Below are 15226 nucleotides of genomic sequence, written 5' to 3' on the forward strand. Positions count from 1 at the left end.
TAAAGAGAAATCAAAATAGGTGTGTCTCTGTCTATTGGTGGTATTTGTACTGTACCTTTCAGTGCATTATTCTAAAATTTTTAAAACCATATGCTACTTGCAGCAGCTGAGGTTTTGGAAATGAATTGAAAATTTAAAAAATTACTTTTCATTGCAGTGTTATCAGCCCACAGCTGTGGAACATTCAGTTAAAACAAAGGCACTTCAGCAGCTCACTGTTCATGTTATTAGTTTTTACTTGAGGGAAAAATTGGAAGGACTGCCTGATTGAGGACTCTTCCTTCTCAGTGCCTCTCTGATTTTTAATTACAAATCTAGATGCCGCCTTCAAACTTTTGTACTGTCTTCAAGAGTTGTAGGTCAGTCTTTGAACTGCTGTGTGAAATGTATGTAGGAAAATACTAACTCCTAAGTGATTCAGGATGTCCTATGAAACAGAATCCAATACGGTGTTAAGAAGGGAAAAAGCATGTTGCCAGCAAATTGACTTTGGAATAATTTCTGAAAGTAACTTAGCAGGTGTATGCCTTCACTAGAAATGAATGCGTTGCCTAGAAGTGGATGTGAATAGTCTGATCCAGATTTTTCACACTAGCTGTTCTTAAATTGAGATGACAATCAAAATTCACTTCAGTACATGATTTGTTTTAGTGTGAGCAGCTGATAGAAAGGAAAAGAGAAAGGTGTAATTTTACAAGCATTTTTTTCCCATTATGTGACCTGCAGGATTCATTGCAGCTTTCCTAGCTCACTGCTTCTGGTTTTGTTCTGCTCAGGACACTTGACTTCAGGACTAAACTTTGCATTTTGATGAACGTAAATGCCATTGCAGTATCTCAACATGCATGAACCCATAAATGTTTGCCACTTAGTGACTTTAAGAAATACTTGAGTCAAGTGAAAGCCTAATGCTAAGACTGGCAGTAGTTTAGTATCTTAAGTTATTCATCAGGTCACATGCCATGTTTCATGCTTTGATGTTATGCCTTTATTTCCTGAATGTAATCCTTATTAAAGGACTGGGGCTAAAAACTAATTTTGTGGTTCTTTCCTCTCATCTTTTCAAAACCGTAATTCTGAGTGAGCTGCCTTCGTGATGTGTAGGTAGCATTTTTTTCCTTTGCACTTCATTTTAAGCCTGGCGTATGTCTTGACAGCCTCTTATCTTCTTTTTTGTTTTTAAATTCAGCTTTACATTTATGAAGATACCAATAAAAATGTAACTCTCTTGCTTTCAATACCAGCACAGTTTTGCCTGTTCCTGTGCCAGATGCCACTGGTGATTCTATTGTGCAGGTTGTCAGTAGGTCAAGGAGCAAAGTATGAAAAGATGAGGCTGCTAGTACAACTTCCAGCAATTTCCTTTGTGCAGGAACTGTATGATAAAATTGTGGTTATATTATTGATGACACTTGAGCCTCAAGGGACTAAGCTTTGAATGGACCTTTCTCATCTCAGTGTTTTGTCCTTCCAGTCACTTATGTCACTGATAAATGTAAGTTTCTTTATTTTGCAGCTTTAATTCCCCTTTGAAGTGCAGAAGAAGAAATGTTTAAATATAAAGAACTGTTGACTAACACAAGGTTTGTACACTCAGGTTGGAGTGATGCATTTTGTTAGCGGATTATATTTTTGAAATTATAAATTCAGTTTCTTCTGTGTAAATATTTTTCTTAAATTTTAATTTTTTCTTGCATTTTCAAATTTTCTTCAATTTTTCTTAAAGGTATTTGATGTTATAGTGATGAGTAATGATCTACTCTTCTCCGTGCACATTCCCTGCCTCCTAAATGAGAAACTAATTCCAGAATGCTTTCTTGTGTAGCTGCCAAAGAAAAGCTGGTGAAAACATTTTGTTTCAAGAAATGTTTAAGCAGCTGCAAAATAACTTTCTCCCAGGATGAGATTTCCCCATCCTATGTATCTAGCCTGTTGTTCTTTGACTTACTACATTTTACACTTATTAATTGTGCAATTAAATTTACCCCATTGCTTACCTAGTTGGTCCTGGCCCCATTTTTTTGTTTGTCTGGCCTTTTTACTACTGATTACTTTCTCAGATCATGGCAACCTTGAGCTTTGTCTTCAACCTCTTCCCTGTCCCTTCATGTCTTTACTGGGTAGATAAATTACTGCTGTACAAATACTTCTGGGAGGAATAAGCTGCATGCAGCATGTCTTGTCCCAGCTTATCATACCTGAATCCTGGACAGTAACACATGACAAATTGTATTAATATCACCTTTCTGACAGCAAATTGGGTCTATATTCCTGTTTTATGAATCCACTTTTCCCAAGGGATTGCTAGACAACACAGATTCTGGTAATTAAGCATTGATATTTACATGCCTTCATCTAGGTTAATAAAAATTATACACTCTAGGCAAAAGATTTTACAACTGAAGGTGTGAGCCCAGATTATATGAAACAGCTTTTGAGGCAAATCAGATGAGTTGGAGCTTCTAATTTAAAACTCAGTAAATGATTAATTAGACAAAGTGAAATTAATAACTGGCTATATATTATCTCAACTTTAAACAATATTTCAAAAATTCACATATGTTTTAATGAAAAAACACATGAGAAGTAAAGCTGGAGTGCTGCAAGCTTTGTCATAACTTTTAGTCCACCACCCACCTCTTTTTTTTTCTTTTTATAAAATGTTTATTAGCTATGTTAAACTCAGACGCTGCTACAGTATAAATTATTTTATATTGGGATGAACCTTATTAGTGTAAGAGAAGACATGCCAGACTGTCAACTCTGAGTTTGCGTCAGTGGAGGAAAAGGACCGAGAGGACCTCATAAGCAGTAGAGCAATTGAAAATGTTCTTTGCTATAGTACTAGGCTTTCCCATGATTTTTCTCTGGGAATGGCACACAATGGCTCCATGCCCCACTCCTACACCTTCCAAATGGGAATATATCGCTGCAGTGCATGTAGACATAGGGCTGTTGCACGTTACCTGAGAAGCCCACAGAGACTGGGGTGTAGCCGTGCCTTTCACCTCCTGTTGTAGTGCTCTTGGCATCTCGCATAGGCGCAATCAGTTGTTCTGTGACTGTGGTCCCAGCTGGCACTGCCTTGGAAGGCCCAGGGACCTGCTGGTGTGCCTGGCTGCTTGGCTGGGCTCTGTGGGCTTTCGTGGTGAGCGAGCTTTTGCCTTTAGTGACTAGATAACATACAGATGCTTGCAGTCAGGCTAGAAGATGAAGGCCCTGGTGCCACGGAGCAGGGAGGCATCTCTGAACTGCCATCTTGGCAAGTAATTGCCTTGTGTAGCAGCTAGGTTGTTTGCTAAGTTATCCCCTAACAAGGCAGAAAAATTACATCTTCCAACAAAATTGTTCTCCAACAGTGTTATTCTTTTAATTTTAAATCTTCCTCCCTTTGTGGGACAACCAGCCACTGCTGTAGCAGAGGCAGCCCTCTCCTCCCCCAGATGAGGCAGTGGTGTCCCTGGAGCTTGTGGAGAGTTACAGCAGGAGGAAACCCCCTCAGCATGAACTGGGAGAGCAAAGCGAAGTCTGAAATAACTACCTTCTTTCCCTGTAATCAATCAGTGTGCCCCTTGCAGGACTTCAGATAAGCTCTATGTTTGCTACAGATAACCACGCTGCCTTACTCCTCACTGTTCAGGCTGGTTTCAAAAGTATCAGGAATTACCCAGCCAGCTATTTTACAGAACACTATATTCCTGGTCTGAAGAATAGTTGGAGTTTTATATTTTATACACTTGGAGTGGTAGAGAGAGTAACTTTTTTTAATGCTAACAATCTTTCCCTATTGCCTTCATCTTCACAGGAGGATTTTTGTTTGTTTGTTTTATCTGTGCCTTACAGCTGTTGCACTTTCCTGTGGATAATGTGGTGATTAAATCAGAAGCATAAAATTAAAAAGACACTGCTTCCGGAACGGTCCAGACAGTGGTTATTACGTTCACCTGGAATGTGTGAGAATCACATTCAGCTCTGTTCTAATAAGTATTTAATTATTTATACAAAATAGAAAGCTAAGCAAGAGACTGAAACCTTAACTTTGGAGTGAGTAGCTAAGGGGTTTGGCAATTGCTGGTCATGGGAGAGGTCTGATTTGAACAGTGCAAGAATCTAAAGGTAAGTAAAATTTAAAAGTAAATCTAATGTGAGTGCTTTGCTCCTAGTGCCATTGGCTGCTCTGAGGTCTGTCTTGATCTCAGCTTTTGGATGTTATCTTCTCTGCTCCTGTTGCCTTGGGGGGTGGGGATCTATGCAGGAACAGAGGATCCCTTCCCCCGCTCCCCCTAGGCTGTTTCTCTGGAATTTCACATTTTAATTGCCATTATTTCACAAATATCCTAGTCGGAACACATTCAAGCAGGTATGCTTTACCTCAGCGCTTGATCTGCAAGTAATCTGGAAATGCTTTCCCTAAAAGAAAGTTAGGATCTAAAACATCACTTCTAGGATGCCTCTGAGAATTTATGTTGTTATCTTTAAGGTTTCTTTCATACTGTTTTCACCAGTCAGCACAAAGTATGGGCCCAGACCTCATGTCTTGTTCCTGGAGGAGGAAAAAAGGTTAAAAAAAAAAAAAGTGCTAAAACTCAGCACAACAAAATTAACTTTTGGAATAAAGAAAAAGTTACTGCGTAACTACCACAACTCAATTAGAGGAGCAATCAATGCTGTAAGGTGCCTGTTTCTTATTCTAAAATAAAGGAGGACTGAAATAAGTCTAGCCTCTGTCCTTTAATATGTGAGATTAGATAATATGACATCTGTATGATAGTTTGGTACTATACTGCAGCAGGCTTGCCAGCAGCAGCATGTTATTGTGTGTCAGGGAAGATTTTTTTCCAATGCAAAGGAATTTTGCTGGAGGGTTTTTTAGAGTAATACTTTGCCTCATCTTCTGCTGAAACTACTTATCGTAGGCTTTTGTTTGCAACTGTAGGTTTTGTGGGTAATATGCCAAACACTGAGGGTTAAAACATAGGAACCGAAACAAAACTGGCAGGTTTTCATTTTTTTGTAGGGTGCATATAGACTCTGTGTAGCAATTTGAAGGAACATCATGCAATTTTTTTGTTCAGCTCCATCTATTTACTAATGAAGCAAATGCACCATTTACAGAATTTCTGAGAATGAGAAATTGTTCAGCGTGTTTGTTTTGAAACTGTTGTTGGATAAAAAAGTTTTTTAAAAGTTTTCTAGTAATAATATAAATCATTGTATTTACCATGCTTGTTGCAAGTGGAGTTGAGATCAATGTTCTGACATGTTAAATTTTAAAGCGAATGTTTTTCTGGATGACCTAGCTATTTTCTTAAGAGGAGAACTGCCTTGCTTTCAAGGGTGGATTATGGCTTCTTAAAAACTTTTTGGTCTATCTGGAAGTCCACTTTTTAGAGTCATATTTGAACTAGTTAAGGCAGGATAAGGAGTAATACAGATAGAAGGTATTGATCAATGCCTACAGGAAGGTAGTGAGGCCAAGAGTTAGCTGAGCTCGTTGTTATACCAGTCAATAGTGGTGTGTCTTCTACTGCTAGAAAGCTAGCAGCGCACCGCATCCTATCCTCGTTTCTGCTTAGGTGCAAGTGTGGTGATGTGAGAAGGAATTTTATAGTCTACAATTGCTGTTGCAAAGACTGAAAACCTGAGGGGCTGAGGAGCTGGCCTAGGGAATGGTCTGCCTGATTTCCATGAGCTTGACTCTCACTGCAAGCAGAAATAGGTGATAGCCCAGATGTAGGAAGGTTCCTTGGCTGATGACTGCAGGCAATCAAATGTGCAATTACAGCTCCTGGTGAATTGGCTGATGGAGCTTTATTTTCACTTTGTAACGTACCTGCATCCAGGGTAGCTGCAGCAGTTTAGCTGTTACTAACTGCTTCGATACTTCAATGCCCTAGTGTGATCTTCTTGGGCCACAGAGATCTCTCTATGCAGCATGGCTACATTGTCATAGGTATCTGAGCTAGCAATTCTAAAGCTGCAGTTGTGCTCTGTGGGAAGATGCCAAAATGATACTAACTGTAAATAGAGGCTATTGTTGCCATTACAAGTGAATGTCATGGCCGAAGATGTTAGAGCTGTTTCTAGATGCACCTCTGCCTCCACTAAGGCAGGATCTCCAAAAAATATTTTGCTTAGGCATTTTAGTGCTATGTGGCTCCAAACTGCACTATTAATAGCATCGCTTTAACTTCAACCTTCCATTTTACAAAAAAAAAACTTACCAAGAGGATAATTATTCCAAATTTTGTAATAAAAGGCCAAAGCTTCAGCCAGAGCTGCATCTAAAACAGTTACAAAATGTTTTTGCACTGGCCCAATTCATGGAAAAAAACAAACCAAAACAAAAAACCCCTGTGATCGAGTAGTCGTAGTTTAGGACACCTGTTGGTTTTCATGGTTTATTTTTTTATTTAAAAAAAAGGGCAGAAAGAAAGGAAGATGGAGAAGGCTAGTAATTTTGGTGGATTAGAGGATAGCATATAAATTAACCACTGTATTGATCCACTGGAAAAAAAAAAAAGGAAATGGAGGAAATGGAAATTAATGTATATGTCCAGTAGATACCATTTCAATGCAGTTCCTAACATCACTGTCTACTTGTAACATTACAAATGCTTCAGAAGACAAAGCTCACATCACTGAAATGCGTAACAGGCCAGATCTTGATAGATATTGAGGCAACTCAACAATGCACTTTTCAATGTCGTGTGTGGGGTAATAGGCTGGAGGTGTTGGACTTCTCAGTGCTCAGCAGGGCTATACCAGTGGTTGTGTAAGTCTTTTTGATGCTGTTTACATGTCTTGATACTTGTTTACAAACTCATGTTCATGCATCGCTGGGTTTCATGACTACCTCACATCTATAGCTTTTGTATTATGTTACTTTATTTGAATTCAAAAAGCCTGCCTCATGCTCATGGTTATACAGTACACAAAAAGCAAGATAGGACATGCAGAAAAAGAATAAGATATTGCAAGACTGGATCTTGAATTACAAAGCAGCCTAGGAGGGTGTGCCATCCTTTCCCTGCTTCTGGGTGTTGGTATTTGACTCTGGGGGCTGACAGAACTCCTGATTACTTTTGTCATTTTTTAAGCACATAAGGATCTCTTCCTTTTTAGACTTGTTTGAAATATAGAGATAAAAAGCAAGAACCTTTTGGCCTTAAAATGGGATGATAGGAGGTGTGAAAGCATTTGTCTTTCTTGCATCTCACTGTTTTTTTGGCTTTTGAAGTCCTTCTGTGCTACCTGATTAAGTGGAAACATACTGTAAAACACATGACTGTCTCAAGTATATACCATTCAAATATGTCTGTCTTATACTCCATTTCCATTCCTGGGGGGTTTCATAGACAGTCATGTTTTTCTTTTTGGTATTGTATCCTGTAGTAATAGTTTGCTTTTCAGTTGTGAAGCTTTGCATTTTCTTTTAGATATGAAGAAGCAAGCCTGTTATTGTCTTGTGGCAGGTAGATGATTTTAATTAGAATAATTAAATTCAGAGAGTGCCGCTGAATTAACCAGATTTAGGTTGTTATTTCAGTGTATCCATTTATACATGGATGTTCCATTAGGATAATTTTTATTCTGTCTCTTTGGCCATGTACACCAGGCTTACTCTTGCTGTTTGGTGAATAGTAGTTAAGTGATACAGTAAATTAATCTCTTCAACTTTTTAAGTGGCAATTTCTTTCAAATCAATAAAGAATTTGCCAAAAACCCCCACACAGCTGAACATTGATTTTCTTTTTTCCCATTAGGTATATGAATTACTTGTATTTTTATCCTAATGACAAATCGATTTCAACATTTCAATGCAAGGTAACTGATCATTGCTACTGTTTGAGGATGTTACTTTCCTGTTTTCAGTTTAAACATCATCTGTGTTTATCTTCCTTCACAGACTGAGAGTAATTTGAACAAACCAATAATTATTTTGTTAGTGCTGTATAGAATTTTCTTTGTCTATATTGCTATATTAGTGGGAAAACTTGTCTGAGACTACTCTAATGTTATGGGGAAATTATAGTAAAGGCATAGAGGAAATTATCTTTCACTCTGATAAATGTATACTACAGTACATAAATGCTGTGATAGCAACCTTGATGAGACCAATAATATGTACAAGGGCCCTTTGTTATGGTGAAATTCACCATTTCTCTTCCCAACCTAATTCCAGAAATAGCTAATGTGGAGAGCATTCTCAGAATACACCTTGTATTATGTTTTGTGTGATGTCTGGATTCTTCTTAGAATATAATTTCATTATAGGTTGGATAGCCAGCTTAATTTAAGTTGTATCTTATAACAAGGAAACATAGTCTTAGTTTTGCAACTGTAATAATGCTATTTCTACAAAACTGTATAAAATTGCTAATTCTGTTTTTCTCTATGAATTTGCTATTGGTCATTATCCAAAACAGCATTCTGGCCTCACTTAATCATGTTGCTTTTTTAAATGTGATTGCATTAGAGTTAAGTGCCTGAATTATTTAGGAGCACAGGTTTCAGATAAAGCCAGTGAGGTGTTTCAGAAGTTACATCTGAAGTATACAATGAATGATTGTTATATTTTTATAGCAACTTCACAAATAATGGCGAAAAACCTCATTCAGTCCCATAAAGAAAAAGACAAAACCCTCAGATTTTAAATCAGAACTAGCAAAGAGGCAGAAAGGAACAAATTTTAAAAAATTAAAAGGAAGGAGGCTCTTTATCTTTAAAGGTTAGAAATAAAAAATTTGCTATAAAGGTGAAGTTTAAATTACAAGAAATCCATAGTAAAGGTTTGTCAGATTCCTCCATTCAGAACACAGTAAGATCAAATCTTACTTTACAAGGAAAATGAGGAACAAAAGGGTGGACTTTAAACACAGTATGTTGGAGGATCTTGCAATAAATATTCAACAGAAACACTAGGAAGGGGTGACAAGATACTTTTATATAGATTAGTTGCAAAATGTAAAAGGAAAATAATGGAATAGAAGGAAAACATTTTTCTTCTTTGGACAGGAAAAAACAGTATGCAAGAATCAGAAGTAAAAAAAAATAGCATTTTATCCATGTGTTAAAATAATGTGAACTGTGATCTTCAATCTTTATAGCCTGTTCTAAGGATGCACCAGTTTGTTGAGTGGAGAATGGTGCCATTTGATCAGAAACATGACATTGATTGCAACACTTCATGAATAACCATTGATTTGATTTGAAAACATTTGTGACAAGCTGTTTTCCTAGAAAGCTGTTGTGGAACATAGCTATGAGATTTACTAGTATTTTTCAGTACTTCCTCCCTACCTGTTATGCATTAACAGTCCTGCAAATAAGGTAAATGCTGCTGATTCCTTTTTTTTTTTAGATTGTGTGGTCTTTATGTCTTCACATCTTCCATTTCTTCTTCCACAAGCAGGTCAGATCCATTTCTAGCTCATAGAAGTAGTTTCTAGGGCACTAGAAACAGCCACATAGAAGGTAAAGAGGAGGAAGAGACCCAGGCAGGGAACTGGTAAAAGAATAGATACTTGAAAAGCTTTTGTTTTGTTATAGGGGATGAAGCTCTAGTTTTAAACAAGAGGTGCTATCAACTGTTGCACTTCATACTACGAGGTGGTTCGTACAAATGACTGTTCACTGCCTCAGTTGCTCGTATTTGCTATGTTCAGGAGCATGTAGTGAAGAATTGTCTCGCTCCTGCACTGGCAGAGATGAGTTTCCTGCAGCAGCTGGTGCTAACAGTGGAGAGGGCACTTGAAGCACTGAAGTCGCCTATGAGAAGCAGCAACCCAATAATCCCCCTGCTGCCAGCCAGTCGGGACCCATCACAGATGTACTGTGAATGGCAGTACCAAACACAAGCTACCTCTGCCCTGCAAAAGCAAGAAAATTTTCACAAAACCTTACTCTGTTTTGTGAAAACATCATAACGTTTGTGTTAAGTGTTTCTAGTTTGGGGGGGAAGTTTCATGAAAAACATTTTGCAATGAATTTTTCATGCTGCTCCAGTAAATAAAAATCCATTGGAAACACACTGAATGGATTTTTGTCACTAACATCTGTTTATTTTCCCTCCATGACGTTTGGGTAGTAGTTTACTACTCTATACTTAGATGATTTCAAAATTCTCTGTATTTTTCCCCCTAAAATACTTTAACTTTTTCCCTAAAAAAAGGGAAAGCCATGCAAATTTAAGCTTATATAGCCTAAGTGCATTATATTCTGATAATTTTATTTCTGGTAAATATATTTACAGCCAGATAAACATATAAATGCTTATTCAGAGTAGAAACTAACTAATCAAACAACTAAGGGAGAAAAACCATCCCCAGGCCATTTAACACAAATGCAGGCAAACAGCTTCTAAGAGTATTTTAGGAGGCGCAAATGCAATAAGATATAGTAGAAATCAGTTTTTTGGGTTTGTTTTTTTTTCTGGCAATGTTTCACCTCTTAGTGACATAGATTAGGGAAAAGAATTGGTGCTTTCAAATGGAATAAAAAAAAAATAGATTCTAACAGAATTCCCATAGCATCTCACTAAAGAGACAGACAAAAGAGACCAGAATAACAAACAACTGGGAAAAAAATTTGATCGGCTTGAACGCAAGCTGATTTGCCTCCTTAAATATGAACATACTTAATCAATGCATGCTGTTGTGTTTATCAATGGAAGTTGGGTATGATTTGGTTAATGAAATGGGGAAGACTTTCAGAGTCAGCCAGTGGATTGTGAAGAGTTCATGTTCTTGCCAAAGCAGCAAGACAACTTTTTGACCTGTGCAGTAGTCTAATTTTTTTAAAAGAAATACAAGTAATTAAATGGTAGATGATGCATCGTCAGTAAGCTTCTGACCTGGGAAGCGTGTCAGTAAGTGGGAAAAAACCAAATAGTGGAAGAAAAGCCATAGAAATAAAGTTATGCCACCAAATGTGCAAAGAATTAAAATAGGAGGGTGAACTGTCCCAAAAGCAAAGTCTTTGAAGAGAGTTTGATCTAAAATTATACTAAATCCCTTGCTGTAATGCCAAATTGTGTCAAGAGGTAAAAATAGAGCTTAGCCTGGTATGCATAATTCTCTGTTCTAAATTTTATTCTGAAATGCTTCAGCCAAAAGTAGGAAGAAATGAACACAGAACTACTCTGACATAGCTTACCAAAATGCTATATATGCTTTTTCTCTTTTTTTGTGCTATACATGCATTTCTCCTCTGTGAGACTGTATTTTTTAGATGAGCTAGTAAGGTGCTTATAATTAACATAGACGAAAATCATAACTTCTTTTGCTTAAATGTTTTCAAATCCATAAGAAAATATTATTTTGGACTGTATTAATCACGTCTAGGTGTAAAGTGGTTAAATGCTATGCTTTTCTGTTAAGGCTCTCATTAGATGTTTTATTTTTTAATGTGCATTGTTTTAAATCTCTTACAATGCTGAAAAGAGGTTAAAACTGCATTTTAGGTGTAGGGCAATAGCTATAATTTTCCTATTTTGCATCTTCTTAGATTTAAGCAGGAGGGTCTAGAGCTTTTGAGTATATTCCTTTTTACAAGCAATCCAACTTTTTTAAAGGGGAAACAAAATATCCGTAGGGGACTCCAGACTTCAAATTCTCTCCACAGACACAACAGTCATATCTGACTGAATATTATATATTCTGAGGACATTCCTAAGATTTCACTCCAGATTGTAGATGTCCCTCTAACAGGGCTTTTATTTTCTCTAATCTCTATTATTATATAAAAATATTTGTAATTTTGGAAAATATTTACGGTATAAGTGAAACAAAATCTAGATGTTTTACAAGTGAATTTAATGTTGGCTGACGTGCTTGACTGACAGCCCTAAAGACAGAATGCTCTGTTTCATGTCCTAGAACAGATACATCATCAAGTAATGCTATGCCATAACTGTTAAAAATTCAAAGTGAAAATTCAGTCTCTTGCTTTATTCATGCTAGAGTCATGTATTACATCTGTTCTGCTAATGCAGCCAGTAAAGCACGCATCTCTCCTGTGATACTGTGACTTCTTTTTATTAAGGCAGAGATCTGTCTGCATATAAAATATGATTAGATAAACAATTCATATAGCCTGTGCCTGAAATTTCTGCAAAGCACTTACTGCAGCTGGTTACTATAGTAACAGGCAAAGAAGGCTGGTTTAAATTTGTTAATTCATTATGGAAGAGGCTTTCTATTTTGTTGCGTTTTGCTTCAGATGGGAAACATGCTGGTGTAACATCTCTACACAAACAATTCAAACCTCATGTAAACCAGTCCACTGGGAAGTACAGCATGTTTCACTTGTGTAAATCACTTGGGTGAGTGCTCTGCTGTAATGCTTCCTGAGTTCTCTAAGTTACCTCCATCATTTTTGTGTGTAAGACTAGACATGTCATAAGCACTAGTACTGTATTTGTGCTCCTTCCCTCCTGTAACACATATCTTAAAATTATTTTTTTAAAAAACATGCACTAAATCAAGGTGAAAACATCAGGAAAAGTGGGTGGACATAGAAAGTACAGTCACCTGTAAAGCTAGACAGTTTCATATATCAAGACACAATTAGGTCTTTCAAATAATGGCACAGAAGAGAAAGCCATACCAGCATGCAGCATAGAGTAAACGTCATTAACTGAAATAGTACTTTCACTGAAGAAAATACCTAGTAAAGTGTAGGGCAAGTTCCAGTGGAGGAAAAGAATGAAAATGAGTGAAGGATAGCTACACCCACTGCAGATTTACCTTGAGCCTTCTTCCTTGGAAAATACTTAGCTACTGAAAAACACCAGTTCACAGCAAGAGAAAGAACTTCGTAACTGTCTTTGCAAAGCTGCTAGGGGCTTTCCACCAAAACAGTGGTAATTTTGGACAAATAAATGGGACAGTCTTTGTAACCTGAACAGTTCCCACAAAATATGGGAGGGCATGATGAATGCAGATGTTTTTCTTGTTCGTAGTTTAGCTTTGCGTAAGGACTCAGCTGAAATGAGCCACATACCTATGGTCTCTATTTGGGAAAGGATTTACTAGTAGCAGCAGAATTGAACCAGCCATACCTTCTTTGTTCTATGTGATTCTGCTGTTCACCCACTAGAAGTGAGCATCTTCGAAAAACCCTGTTAGATACTGCCAAAAAAGATAATTCATTTAGATATCTCATCTGCATACAATGCAATGCAAAGTAGTTTACTGTTATGTAATGAAAAGCTACATTTACTGCACGTAAAGTCATATCTGATCATTCTGCTATTCCAAGATTCTGTGGAAAGTTTCAATTTCTTGCCATCTATAACAAGTCCCTCCTTCTCCACCTACAACAGGGAATGGATACTGTAGAAGCCTTGAGGTCTGTATGGTCTTAGCTTAATTTTCTCCTTCATTTAATCATAGTATTTAATCATAGTACATTAGATTTATTTAAAATTATTATACCTATCTGGTTAGAAAAAAAAATTCATAATGGCAATACAGAATGTTAACCTAAAGAAGATTATTCTGTAAGTGCTGCAATCAGTACAAAGAATAGGGAGTTATATGGCTTTCATGCTCAAATGTGCATGCAAAGCTTTTTCATTTTACTTAAAAAAAAAAAAGTGGCCTGTGGGATTCAAAAAAATCCAACCTAACACTGTGATTCAGGAGACTGGCAGGTGAAAGATGCCTTATGGATGACCTTATTCATTCACAAAAAGAACAGGAGTAATTTTTCTTCTTCAACAGAAAATCTAATGTTTGCCTAAAATTCATCGTGTGATTATGATAAATTAGCTGTACTTACCCAAACATTTTGTTTATTCAGGAGATAAGGCGATTACATCTATGATGGAGTTGGCACGCTTGCAGCTTGGAAACAGAATTAGACAGGTTAGCCATGGCAATCAGAGAAAACGTCTCAGAATCTCTTCAGCAATAGTGGCTTAACTCCACAGCACAGTCTGTGTGCTTTTGAGGAACAGGCCCAACAATGTTTCCCTGTGTGGGACATGGTCAAATCTACCTAATGAAACCACAAATCCGTGTCTTTGGATGTTGCTTACTAACTCTATTCCATATGATCCATCTGGTTTTTGGTTTTTTTTTTGAATGAGCTGGCCAAATATTATGAAATTTTCATGTTTTCTGTCAAATTGTTTTAGAAAACAGTGCTGTACAGAATCTTGAGGCATTACTGTTATTCTTTAACAATACTGACAGTAAACAAATTATTCCTTCTTTAATATCTATCCCCTGAACAGTTTCTGGTTTTGAGCAAGTATTTTGCTTTTTATCATATGGTTATTTGGGTTTTCTAACAGACTGCTGGTGAAGAACTCTGTCAAAGGCCTTTTGTGAGCCTGAACAGATCCTGCCAGCTGATTTTTGTGTAGTTACTCTGATACAGTTCCCGTGGCTGTCAGTGGCCTGCAGGGAGCATGGCTCATGCCTGCTGTTTGTGTCTGTCAGCAAATAGACATTATAATTTTGTTTTTAGTTATTAAGCCAATTTATTGGAAGCTAGATAAGTAAGGTCTATGATATTTCTCACAAGAGTAGAAATAGCACAAACAATCTTCTCATCCCCATGATAGCAAGTGAGGAACTATTTTAGCCAGAAGCTCAACCATTTTGTTTCTGATAGGTAGGTCTAAGTGCAATACTGTCATCTTCCAGTTTCTGCTGTTGTATCATCTTTCCGATTGGAAAAGAGCAAGTTAGGAGCACCCAGTTTTTTTTGTTGTTCTCATTGTAAGCTGATGCGATGTCACCTTTTCATTAATTATTGAATTAGTCTATGAGCTCTGGAATAATAAAACTGTCTCATATTTCATTCACCATGTCACCCTCCCCTATGAAAATGTATTTTGGTCTGAGGGATGTACTCCAAATTATTTCATGAATGTTAAAGCAAGTAACTTATTCAGGCCTTCAGCAACATCAGCCTCATCTGTCACTATTAGTGTATTCACATTCCTTAATGATCCTGTTGACTTCATTTTTTTTCTGGCTGCTTGCTTCTTTTTAATGTTTGTCTTTATTAATTTTGAAAAATATCCTTTTTATTTGCATTTTGATGAATATTCCTATCATTTCTAAAACAGCCAACTAGCTATGATCAACATTAGCATTAACTGATTTTATTATCTTTTTAATAATTCTTAAACAATCAGGTCTCTGGAATCCAACTATCAGCTGTGCTGCTGTAACTAGGAAAATATTTTTATTTTATTAGAACCATTGAA

Source organism: Haliaeetus leucocephalus, unplaced genomic scaffold (assembly GCF_000737465.1).
Source record: "Haliaeetus leucocephalus isolate CR32 unplaced genomic scaffold, Haliaeetus_leucocephalus-4.0 Scaffold92, whole genome shotgun sequence".
In the NCBI taxonomy this organism is placed as follows: Eukaryota; Metazoa; Chordata; class Aves; order Accipitriformes; family Accipitridae; genus Haliaeetus; species Haliaeetus leucocephalus.